The sequence below is a fragment of the Aricia agestis genome, chromosome 3 (genome assembly GCF_905147365.1).
Source record: "Aricia agestis chromosome 3, ilAriAges1.1, whole genome shotgun sequence".
Lineage (NCBI taxonomy): Eukaryota > Metazoa > Arthropoda > Insecta > Lepidoptera > Lycaenidae > Aricia > Aricia agestis.
This window is the reverse complement of record NC_056408.1, coordinates 22,755,124-22,768,719: the sequence shown is the minus strand read 5'-3', so window position 1 is coordinate 22,768,719 and position 13,596 is coordinate 22,755,124. Positions and strand designations below refer to the sequence as shown.

Sequence of the window (13,596 nt, the reverse complement as noted above, 5' to 3'; positions counted from 1 at the left end):
TTATGTTAATTAACTATAAATAGTATATTGATTGTGTTATTTTACTGATAATAAAATAGAAATAAATTATTATGAAAGGCTTTTTATTTTGTTTTATCTTCGCTTTATCTCTATTTGTGGACGTAAGTCCTCCATGACATTTTGTTCTATCTAGAGATAAGTCTAACTAGCTTATCTCTCCTAGGTCTATAATAAAAAGTTCCTTAAAGATGTAAGGAACTTTTTATTCGTTTACAATTTTTATTTTCTTTAATTCCGAGCAAGACTCATTATCCAAAGCAGTATTTCTCTAAAAATATAATAATTAGCGCATACATGGTGTGTTAAAATGTGTCGCGACTTCAGGAAAAGTAATTGTCGCGTGCGCTAAAAATTGTTCAATTGATTTAAAACTTATGGTAATATATTAATGTATGTATATGTATACATTTACCGGCGCGGGCGGCATACCGGACACGCTAGAGGTGGTGGTGCGGAACACGAAAGTAATGTCACAGGTTAAGCAACACCGGGTGGGCGCGGCGCTGGATGGGTGACTGTATGATGACTCTATGATACCTATTAAAAAGTTATGATTGATGATTGAAATAATTTTAAAACTTACTCGTTTTAACAGTATACTTAATTACAGTGTCATATGATACAAATATTTAAATTACACTACTTAGCTTTGGGCCACTGACAATTTTAAGATCTCTAGCATAAAGTTAATATATTCGGCTAGGTAGCTATATTATGTTTATGATCTCTATACAAAAGCAAAAAGGATCTTCCCTTTTTTAGGGTTCCGTAGCCAAATGGCAAAAACGGAACCCTTATAGATTCGTCATGTCTGTCTGTCTGTCTGTCTGTCCGTCCGTATGTCACAGCCACTTTTCTCCGAAACTATAAGAGCTATACTATTGAAACTTGGTAAATAGTTGTGGTCTGTGAACCGCATTAAGATTTTGATACAAAAATGGAAAAATTATCAAAAATTTTAGGGGTCCCCATAGGTACACCTGAAAAAAAAATGTTTTTTTTCATCTAACCTATGCGTGTGGGGTATCTATGGATAGGTCTTCAAAAATCATATTGAGGTTTCTAATATCATTTTTTGTAACCTGAATAGTTTGCGAGAGATACTCTTCCAAAGTGGTAAAATGTGTCCGTCTAAATAAGTCTAAAAAAAATATATGATGTACATTACTATAAAAACTACCAACGAAAATTGGTTTGAACGAGATCTAGCCAGTAGTTTTTTTCTACGCCATAAATGGTAAACCTTAAATTAACTTCCATTAAATCAACTGAAATACCTATAAAAATAAATCAAAAACCTTTTAATTTCATAGAAATAAACGTTATTGCTGCTGCGGAACCCTTCATGGGCGAGTCCAACTCGCACTTGGTCGGTTTTTTTTATTTTCACAGTGTTCGATTTTAAATCTCTTCGGTTTGTGTGTGATTTATATGGCTTTCATTACAAAGTGACGGAAGTTCGTTAAAACTTTGTGGTCAATAAACTTTAAAATCCAATTTTTGTATCAGTGTTATTAATTTCCTCTCTAGCCGGTATGCGGTATGCATTACACACAGCAGTATAAATCACTCTCTTTCAAGAGTAAACTTATGGAGCCATAACTCCGAGTATAATTATTGACTTATAACCATTTATAACTGACTGGTGGAGCTTCACACTTAGCCGACGCTGCGATTTTGTACAAAATAAAAGTTTTTCAAGGTTGTTGTATACAAACCTATTATGTTGCATTTTCGTTAATTTCTAAAGCTTTTTAGCGAATACGGTATATATTTTTTTATTTTTTATTTTATTAAATAAGGGGGCAAACGAGCAAACGGGTCACCCGATGGAAAGCAACTTCCTTCGCCCATGGATACTCGCAGCATCAGAAGAGCTGCAAGTGCTTTGCCGGCCTTTTAAGAGGGAATAGGATAATAGGGGAGGGTAGGGAAGGCAATAGGGTAGGGGATTGGGCCTCCGGTAAACTCACTCACTCGGCGAAACACAGCGCAAGCACTGTTTCACGCCGGTTTTCTGTGAGAACGTGGTATTTCTCCGGTCGAGCCGGCCCATTCGTGCCGAAGCATGCCTCTCCCACGTATAAAATGTTGTTAAGGTGATACTTATTTTTTATTAATGTTAGATAACTTTTAATCATGACCACAGCATGTAGTAAAATAATCATGCGTCATGTGACATAGATAATATTGTAACACATAGTTATATATTACTTTACCAATAATAGTATTTTAAAAAGATGAAACCGACTTCAAAATTAATTGAGAATTAAAAATACTGTTACGTGCTAGGGTTCGAGGATTTGGAGAGTAAGACCTGGTGACTCTCTTGAAGACTTTATTAACACTGCACTAAACACTAGGTCACAACACTTAGCACTAAGTCCAAACACTAATCACTAGGTCCAATCACTAAGCACTATCACTGTCCTAGGTCGTAGCCAAGTCGCAGGTTTCACTGGTTCACTCACTATTGATCACTTGCCTCGAAGATCGCTCAGATCGAACTGACTCGCCGGGCCTACCTGCGGCTTTTTATATGGCGAGACGAATTCCAGAAAGTTCCCGATTCACGTAAACAAGTAAACAACCGTGGGAACTTTCTAGGAGGCTCGAGCATGTACCACAATAAAACTGCCGTCCTTACGATAAGTGCGGTAAGTTGAATTTAATTTATACCTTATGCACTCAGTCATAAGGTCTAAATTAAAACACGTAAACACGCAAACAAATAAACGGTAAACACGTAAACAAACATTGGACCTTTCTAGAAGGTTCGAGTATGTACTTGCGCACCTCATGCCATCTAGTATTGAGTAGGGGATTTATGTTGCCTGTGCTCCCTCGGTAAGCTTCGCTGGTTTGTCGCTAGATGGCACCACGTGTCCGTATACCATGTACCGTAACAATACGTTATCACAAAAACCACTGAACATATTATTTATATGAAACTTGCAATATTATCTAAGTTGAACAATACCAAGTACAACAAATAATCAGCCAAGTGCGAGTCGGACTCGCGCACCAAGGGTGTTATAGAGCAAAAATTGGACAAAAATTGTGTTTTTTTTGTATGAGATGCCCCCCCTCAAATCTTTATTTTATTTAAATATTATTATTAACATTTGTCCAGACACTGATCTAGACTAACTCATACAAAAACTGGGCAGTTCTAGAAATATTACATGCATATTACCTGTATTAATTGATAACTTCCTTATTTTGAAGTCGGTTAAAAAAGGACAATAAATATCTAAAATATTAAAAAACACCTGGTAAAAAGTGTCTGAAAAGTTGGAAAGTATTAAGTCAAAAAGTTCAAAAAAGTTGAATATTTGCTACGCCGCCTCCGGCCTACGCGGTAGGCGGCGCTACGCCGGCGTAGCACCTCGTAGACGGTCTACGACTTGTAGAGGTCAGTACAGCTCATGTACACTAGTCACTAACTTACTAGGTAATTTATAATGATTTATCTAGCTTCGTGGTTATTATGATAATAATATAATGATTTAAACATTTCTTTTATAACGGTTTCAAAATATTTTTTATTAAAAAGACCACAAATAATAGTTTTTAATTGTGTGTGCACGTGTTACATATTTCACCTTATTTTTTATATTTTAAGACGATCTAGATAATAAATAAATAATAATTTCTTATTTAATAATCATAACTTTTTTATCTATCAAACGTTATGAATTCAAAAACAAAACCCGTTTGTCACCATGAAGTTCGTTCGAACGGTGTATTTTTTTTATGTAATTAACTGCAAACCGCATTACCGCATTAACTGTGAAAGTAACGAAAAAAGAACGAAAACGGAACAGTCTGTAAATACGTTTTCTATTTACAATCGTAATCCGAACCAGTCTCAGCAGCGGCCGTCGGTCGCGCGCACGCCGCTCCAGTTTCCCGCGCGAACATGGCCGACCTGTCAAAACTCGCGCGCAGTGACAGTGACATGTGATGTTCGTTTTTTGAAAACCGTTGATGATGTTTTTTGTTTTTTTTTTTACTTTGTTGTCACAAGTTTACTTAGCATTCTCTTAACTTAGTCTAGGCATTAATGAATGAGTAAATAACTAGTTAGTACATAGGTTTAATTTCACTTAACGCAGTTAACGTTCTCTTAACGTTTCTAACACCTTACTTGTTAAATTATAGTTTACATAATATGTATAATAATATATATTATTATGAACTCCAGAAAATTTATTCACTGATAATTTTACATGAGTAAAATGCGTTCTTTTGCTAAAGTTAATCAACTAGAGCAATTTAGTGATTTTAAGTTTCTTATCAACTACTTTCCTAATTAGCTACCTCAAAGCTTTTGCTGAGTTTATGCAAGTAAATGGCAATAGGAATACGTATTACAAAGCAAGATGCAGTCTAAAAAATAACTTGAATTTTGAAAGTTAAAAAGCAGACAATTACTATTAGCAAACTGTCAATAATAACTCATAGATTTTTGTACCTAGTTATTCAGTGAATGTTTATTAATAATAGACAAAATGTAACAAGTTAACAACATGATAATATAAGAAAAAAAAAATACCGAAAGACGTTTATGTATAGGTACTGCTATTTGTACTTTCTTAATTCATAGTACTAGAGATCGCCCAATATCTATATAGACACTATGCGCTTTCGTCATCTTCTTTGTATTCAACTTTCGTTTCAATATTTGAATGCGTTAACGAACGCAACGCCAACATTGTCATTTTTGTTCAGTTGCAGTGTCTGTCAGCTTTGTAACATGTGCGACGAGAACGTTTTACTAGGTGGAATATGTGCGGCTTATTTAATTAATCATAAGAACTTCCAGAAAAAATAGAACTAAGCGAAAAACTACGGTTAGAGCGCATGCGTCGCGGGCATGCTTCACGTACGCGTGCCCTTGATGAACAAAAAAAAGGTACAGTGTGGACAAAGCTAATGGTCGACCTTAACACGTTCACAGTGCCTGCACCACATGTGGGTCATTTCGAGTCTGAGTTCATACGTGTGTGCACCACATATGGGTCTTACCTCCATAGAAATTAAAACATTTTTAAAGGATACACGTGTCAGTTTCTAATCGTTTTTTTGCATACACGTATGAACTATGAACTTGAAAAACTAACTGAACAATGTCCGGGGGACATTTCGATGGGGTTCCCAAGATATGAGTATGTAAAGTTACTAGATTTTTTCAGTAGTATTAGAGTAAAATAAAACAAACTAATTTATCGATTACAATGAAAATGACAATTATAATGTAAGTAAATAATAAAAGGATTAATAAAAGCATTATAGCATGAGAAACAATAGCACTATTTTCTAAAATCTGCCATAACTCCTCTTCCGTCAAGGGTCTTGGACGGCGGTTCATTAAATGAATAAAGCCGAAGAAAACACCAAACCAAAAGTAGATATTGTGCTGTGTGCACGAGTTGATTGATAGGTATTAAAAGAAATGAAAAAAATAAAATAATTTACGTGGAATTTAATAAATTCACTGAGTGCACCACATGTGGGTAGATGAAAATATAGTTCATACGTGTGCGCATCATATGTGGGTCTTTCAAAAAAAATTAAATAAAATCAATTATAGGGGTTAATATGATTTTATGTTAAATAATATATCATAATATACACTTTTCTTAACTTATAATAAAAAAAAACGTGTTTGCGCGTGAGGTGACTACCTAGATTAAAATACTAGATTAAAAAAACTACAATCCATTTTTAATTTGACAAGACTTCAACAATAAATTCAACAAAAAAATAATTCGTGTGTATAGGCTTGTCAGTCAAAACATGGTTGATGGTAGTGTGCGCGTTGTAGTGTGTGTAATGTTTTATTTATTAAAATAACGTATGATTTTAATACAATATTAGCTCGATGCACTCCTTCTCCATATAAACTACAACTGTGCAAAATTTTATGCTCCGCATCTTTAATAAAAAGGTATCCAAAGTTTTTCGCTCGCGTATTAATATAATAATAATATTGCCTTCTCTGTAAAGAACAAAATATTTCGTTTTTGACGACAACACCCACTCTTCCTACTACTACTCTACACTCACTCTCACACAACTACAACTCTCCTAGTAAACCTACCTTTGTCAATTACCATGAGATGTAAAACTGCATATAATCACCAAATGGTGGACAAATAGGGAATATTTCGCTATGGTCGGTGCAAAGGGCGCTACTAGCACATATATACAGTAAATAATCCGATCAAATCCGATAATTATGTTAAATACACAAGAAAACAAGAAAACATTGCATTAATATAACTAGCTATTTGACCGAGCTTCGCTCGATATTCGATAAAACACGAATAAAATCACATTTTCTAAAAATGATTCCTAGCTATATCGATTTATCGCCCCCGAAACCCCCTATATACTAAATTTCATGAAAATCGTTGGAGCCGATTCCGAGATTCCAATTATATTATTATATTTCATATCTTATATCTTTAAACGAGCAATTCTTGTATATTATAATTATAATATACAAGAATTGCTCGTTTAAAGATATAAGATATGACCTATTCGAAAATTTGACACTACGACGCGATGTCATAAAGATGCGAAATTTTTGCGGCGTAACCATTAAGCTATAAAACTTTCGCAGAGAAAGTTTCTGTACAACCAGTCTCTGCTATTATACAGCACCACATCGTAAATTACATTATATCAATAAATAGCTGGCCCACCTGGTTTCGTTTTATGCTGCGAATATTATTATACAGTTAGCGAATCTTATCTCGCCGAGGCGAATTTGATATTTCGCATGGCGATACTGTAAGTTCTGGGGAAGGAAATTTTATATTTTTTATTCCGAAATTATTTTTTTTTCAGAATAAAAATTATCTCATATCCAGTTCGCGCGATAAACTAATTTGCGCGCAAGGGAGTTGTGGTCAAAATCTAGTCCCATATACTATATTATATATGGAGCCAATGTAATATTTCAATAACATAAGAGTTATATTTTGACTTTCGCATTTACTTTACTTAATTGAATCCTACCGTATTTTGTAATTCGTTCAGTTAAGTAAATATTTTCCTTGTTCAATTGCACGCCATCTGTACAAGAACATTATATTAATTTAAATGTTAAGACCTTTGTAAGTTGTAACACTACATTCTTGCAATAAAAATGTTCTATTCTATTCTATAATATTTTGTTATACATAAACACAAAAGTGTGTCTGTCTGTCTGTCTGTTACCTCTTCACGCCCAAGCCGTTGAACCGATTGTTTAAAAGTTGGTATGGACATACTTTGAGTCCCGGGCAAGGACATAGGATACTTTTTATCCCGGAAAAATGTACGGTTTCCGCGCGATAAACGAAATTTGGCGCAACAGAGTTGCGGGCGTCATCTGATACTTATACACAACCGTTAGCACTTATCAATTTTCACAGGAAAACTCTTTAAAAATCTCGTAAGTAGTTAGCGTACTAATCGATTTTCACAGGAAAACTCATCAAAAGTATCCATAAAACTAATGACAGGCGCCATTTTGGAAGCTTCGAGAATCAATCTCTGTATCCTGTTCTGGAAATTCTTTTGATGGCACATCCTGCCTGCGCGCTTCCACTAAACTTCAGAGTCTTCTCCCCTTCCGGAAATTTGTTATTTTCAATCTAAAGCGGTACATATTCCCGCTATCCTAAATTTATTTTTAATGAGCTGTCCACCTAGTTCCTGACAAACAAACATTTTTAAATGATAAAGTGGTGCAATTTTAATATGGATAAAATTACAGCACAATCAATAGCAATCTATCTTTACTAATATTATGCTCGTATATTTTTGTGCATATATTTTTTTATGAAATAATGGGGCAAACGAGCAAACGGGTCACCTGATGGAAAGCAACTTCCGTCGCCCATGGACACTCGCAGCATCAGAAGAGCTGCAGGTGCGTTGCCGGCCTTTTAAGAGGGAATAGGGTAATAGGGGAAGTGAAGGGAATAGGGTAGGAAAGGAAATAGGGTAGGGGATTGGGCCTCCGGTAAACTCACTCACTCGGCGAAACATGCAGCGCAAGCGCTGTTTCACGCCGGTTTTCTGTGAGAACGTGGTATTTCTCCGGTCGAGCCGGCCCATTCGTGCCGAAGCATGGCTCTCCCACGTGTAAAATATGTGCATATCCGCCTGTGTGTCTGTTACCTCTTTATGGTTAAAGGGCTGAGCCAATTTGAGAGATATATGCATATTGCCAGCATATTGCATATCATCATACTTAATAGTCGCGAGAAAGGACATAGAATAGATTTCAGTCGAAAACAAAGAGGATATAAACTACGTAACACTCGGAAATATGCACTTGTCCCCAAAGAAAATTACGGCGAATGCACGCAGTTAATGGAAACAAACATTAAAAAAAAAATCTTGGTAAACAAATCGTTTGCATTATTTTTGTTCTCCACTCGTTATTTCTTTAAATTACTCATTAATTTAGCTCTCGTCTTGACAGGACTTAAATACTCAGCCTGTTCGTCGTATTCAAAAATAGAATGTACTGGAAAATATTTTACAAGATGGACGAATCATTCGTCATCGCCTGGCTTAGGGTCACATCATACTGGTGCAGAATCAAAGCTAGGAAAAATTTCGAAAAAATAAAGGGAACTCATCCAATTTTAGATTTAATTTCTGATTAGAATTACTGCGAAGAGTGTCTGCCGTACTCGGAGACGAATATCAATAATTATTTAACTCTAATTAAATTAACATATTTTGACATCAGCTCCATACATTGTCTGTCAAACTCTACATTAAATAATTGAAGTTTAATTATCATTATGTCTATGAATGCGGTCGTGAATCTTTTATCTCAATAGAAATACTGGAGGAGGGGACACTTGGGACCTATTTCCTAGGGGAAACAAAAATTGGTGGTGTACCAGAAAAGTTTTCCAAACGTGTAAAATCTGCAGATTTTACACGTTTGGAAAACAGATTCGTGTAGTCTTGATATAAATTCTAATAATAAGGGTAAAAAATGTTAGTTAAAAACAAAAGTGGGTATACCCTTACGTAGGTAAAGAATAATATTTGCTAGACACATAATATAATATATTACATATATGTATATTTAAGTATAATATTATGTTCCCATGATCAACCTGCTTCGGCTTTACGTTAATATGAATCAAACCTTACGCGCGGAATTTGATTTGCGTTCGAATTTCAAATGTACGTTTAGGCACTCGAGGCAATCTGGACATAAAGGTCTTTAGTTCCATTTGGAAATGTTCCAGAACTTTCGATGGGGAGAGTTTAGAGTTATAGCCAACCTTGTGGTTCGGTCTGGATCGACCTTATAATCAGCTTAAAATAAAAATGATTTAACGTTTGCAGGAAATGTTATAACTCGTGTTATTGTACCTATGTTACTGTTAAAGTCTAAACAACAAGGTTTCCCAGTAGAATAACATTTAACTCTCAAGTAAAAGTTCGAAAGTACATACCATAAAAATACTGTTTAATAAAAAACCTAAACCCTAAAACCTGTCAAAAAGGATATGCTATACTATTCTTAGAAATTTACAAAAAAAATAGACTAACATAATATTCCAAGACGGCTCGGTTTCGGCTCGACAGTCGACTCTACATTCTACAAACGACTACAAATTACAATACTATTCTTCTCGGATTCTCCGTTACATACCAAATAGGCAATATTAAATTGATTAGGTATACCTAACAACAAGACTTGAGGCATTATCAAGGGCTTAATAAATTATCACGTTAGTTTAATGTCCTCAGTCATAAACGTTATTTTCGTCGTCGGCGGATCAACACAATCCGTCGCCGCCCGCACCACCGTCACGTCCGCTCGCCACTTCCGATATCCATACTAATATTATAAATGCGAAAGTATCTCTGTCTGTCTGTCTGTCTGTCTGTCTGTCTTGCTTTCACGCCAAAACTACTGAACCGATTGCAATGAAATTTTGTATACAGTTATTCTAGAGTTTGAGAAAGGACATAGGCTACATTTTGATGTGGGAAAATATCTTATTTCCATGAAAATATCGATGAAAATGAATTCGCATTGCGCGTGGCCAGCGCTCATCCCGGGGGTCCTGGGTTCGAGTCCCGCAGGCGGAACAAAAAGTTTTCAATTTTCCTGGGTCTTGGATGTGTATTAAAATAAAATTTCAAAAATCTTAAACATATTTTATGTATAATATTATAAAAAATCCAGAAATATATCAATGGAATGAACATTTTAGTTCTAATACGATTCAACAGATGGCGTTTTATTTTTTACTTTATTGTAACATAGAACTAATCATACTTATTAGTTAGTATGTTTTTGTTTATAGTTTTTAATACGTTAGAATATGATGTTTAATAATATTATAATCCATACTATACTAATATTATAAATGCGAAAGTATCTCTGTCTGTCTGTCTGTCTGTCTGTCTTGCTTTCACGCCAAAACTACTGAACCGATTGCAATGAAATTTTGTATACAGTTATTCTAGAGTCTGAGAAAGGACATAGGCTACATTTTGATGTGGGAAAATATCTTATTTCCATGAAAATTTCGATGAAAATGAATTCGCATTGCGCGTGGCCAGCGCTCATCCCGGGGGTCCTGGGTTCGAGTCCCGCAGGCGGAACAAAAAGTTTTCAATTTTCCTGGGTCTTGGATGTGTATTAAAATAAAATTTCAAAAATCTTAAACATATTTTATGTATAATATTATAAAAAATCCAGAAATATATCGATGGAATGAACATTTTAGTTCTAATACGATTCAACAGATGGCGTTTTATTTTTTACTTTATTGTAACATAGAACTAATCATACTTATTAGTTAGTATGTTTTTGTTTATAGTTTTTAATACGTTAGAATATGATTTTTAATAATATTATAATAATATTATAATAATATTATATGTATACTAGCTGTTGCCCGCGACTTCGTCCGCGTGGACTTTAGTTTATAGCGCGCGGTGTCAACAAAATTTGTGTCAAATTTAAAAACTTTTTAAAACCCTGGTAAGTGGTACCCCTCTTAGGGCCGCGCTACACCGGAATGGCAGCGCTGAAAGTGCTCGCCTCGCCGCTGCCATTCCGGTGTAGCGCGGCCCTTAATTAATCAAAATACCCAAAAACAGCTGTGCAGTGTGCACATAATCTATACTAATATTATAAATGCGAAAGTATCTCTGTCTGTCTGTCAGTCTCGCTTTCACGCCAAACGCCAAAACTACCGAACCGATTGTAATGAAATTTTGTATACAGATAGTCTAAAGCCTGAGAAAGGACATAGGCTACTTTTTTACTGGAAAAAAGGGTTGTAAGGGTCGTAAATTTGTTCAAAAAGTTCATAATAGATGGCGCCGTGCGTCTTCTACATCGCGCTGACGCTTGCTCAAAAGTCTTTCTATAAGAGGTGGTATCATCTTACATTTAAGTCTCGATTTTTTTCGATTGTTATATCTATTCTACGGTATTAAATAACTCAATACTTTATCTGTGCAGGCAGTGACGTAACCTTAAGACCAAATTTCACCAACGAATGTTAAAGTTAATGATCGAATTAGTATCACGTTAGCTGTTTCGTTTTTCATATGAATGAAAGAGAAGACAGGACATTTTAATAAGCTGTTAACACTAACAGACGTTGGTGAAATTGGGGCTAAACCTATCAATGATAAATAGTTTATGGGTAAAGTTGTGTAATTGGGGGGCTAAATATGCTTTGAAATTTGGCATAAAATATAAAGTTTAATATAAAAAATAAAGTACTTATTGTGTGCACACTACACAGCTGTATTGATTTAAGGGGTACCAGGGTTTTTTTATAAAAGCTTTTGACACCAATTTTGTTGACATCGCGCGCTATAAACTGAAGTCCACGCGGACGTCGTCGCGGGAAACAGCTAGTATTCCATAAACACGACAGTCGACACTTAACAACTAACGGGAGTCATTTAATGCTTACTTATCTTTGACAATGAGTTTGACTGAAAATGAACATTTTTTTTAAATCTTCGTTTAATTAAAGTTAATTAAGTAATATAATTCAAACTCTATGGACAGCTACAAGCGTGGCTCTAATATAGTTAAAACGTATTGCTTTTCAATCAGTAATTGCAGGGTTGCCTGGAAGAGGTCGCTTATAGCGATAAGGCCGCCCTTGCCCACATTTGTCTTAGTTTTAAGTACTGTTTGATTGTATACCCATTTTTATGTGAGCAATAAAGTATTTTTCTATCTATCTATCTATCTATCTATCTATCTATCTATTGATCTATCTATCTATCTAATTGTTTACAAATATTGTACTCTCTCTATACTATATTTAATTTGGAGCGTATCAAGGTCCGCTACCTTTGTCTTTTTCAATGTGTCTCAGACCAAACCAAGCATTTAATTTGGATAATAATATAAAGCTCATTTAAACAGCTTAGCCGAGGGCGTTCAATGTGCTTGCGTCAATTCACTTAGATCTCAACTGCGGAAAGAGGCAGTAAATAATCTGAGATCTTTACTACGCAGAACTACTATATTTTGGCTTATTCTTGTAAAATAATCTGATTGTAATCAAACAACAATTCATAATAAACATAGTAGTTAGCAGAATCAAAAAAATATAAATTAGTAAAATCATTAGATTTCCTATGCCCGGATTCTGAGGTTTTTTTGTTATAGTTTGTTTGTTTGTTAAGAAGTTTATCTATTAACTAGCCAAAAAAAGTCCAAGGGAACTAATTAACAACACTAATTAAAAATGTAATCTCCTGTCCAAAAAATCAGAAACTGGACATAAAATATATATGATAGCTCTATGCCTGAAACCTGAAAAGTTTTATCAATAACTTTCATGAACGTTCTCGAACATTCTTAGCCCATATTTAGTACAAACAGAGGGGACAGAGCTTAGTGATGTGACTGTGAACTGTGTGCGTGAAGTCGTGACGCACAATGCAAATGCTCGGTATAGGGAACGCCACAAAGGAGCACGCGGTCCTTGCCTCCGCTAAATATATCGGGAGAGGGCTAGTGGTGCGCGTGTTTATCGGTATTCGATAACAACATTAAATTGTTATTTGTTTTAGGGCAAGCTGTTTCACCACTTTCTGATAAAGTGCCTAATAGGTTATTTACAACTTTTTTTACAGATTCTCCATACTTGATCTGTCAAGCTAATTGGTGGATAGCCTTATCAGGAAGTGGTGAAACAGGCCCTAAGTATCACAAATTTTTCATCGTAGGGACCATCGAGGAAATTGATTCCTAGGCAGTTGACGGACCTACGTCATGTCGACCACATTAAGTGGCTTATGTCAATTCAATTTTAGAATATGTGATCGGTCGGATGAGTTAATTGACTTAACCCGACCAAATTACGTAGGTCCGCCATCTGCCTAGGAATCAACTTCTCTGATAGTACATAGGTTTTTTTTTTATGAAATAAGGGGGCAAACGACCAATCGGGTCACCTGATGGAAAGCAACTTTCGTCGCCCAGCATCAGAAGAGCTGCAGGTGCGTTGTCGGCCTTTTAAGAGGGAATAGTAATAGGGGAGGGTAGGGGAAGGA

At 35.3% G+C, this 13,596-nt stretch overlaps 1 protein-coding gene across 3 annotated transcripts in view; it reads left to right on the top strand.

The window, feature by feature from the left end:
- Window positions 1–3,898: 3,898 nt before the first annotated feature.
- LOC121725666 (nuclear matrix constituent protein 1a) overlaps window positions 3,899–13,596 on the top strand; it is a 29,229-nt gene continuing 19,531 nt past the window's right edge. Inside the window, exon 1 of one of the 3 annotated variants that reach the window (XM_042112701.1) lies at window positions 3,899–3,989. The gene's annotated coding sequence lies outside the window, so the exon portion shown is untranslated. The remainder of the gene's footprint in view (window positions 3,990–13,596) is intronic. The other 2 variants (XM_042112698.1, XM_042112699.1) reach the window with 2 other exon arrangements.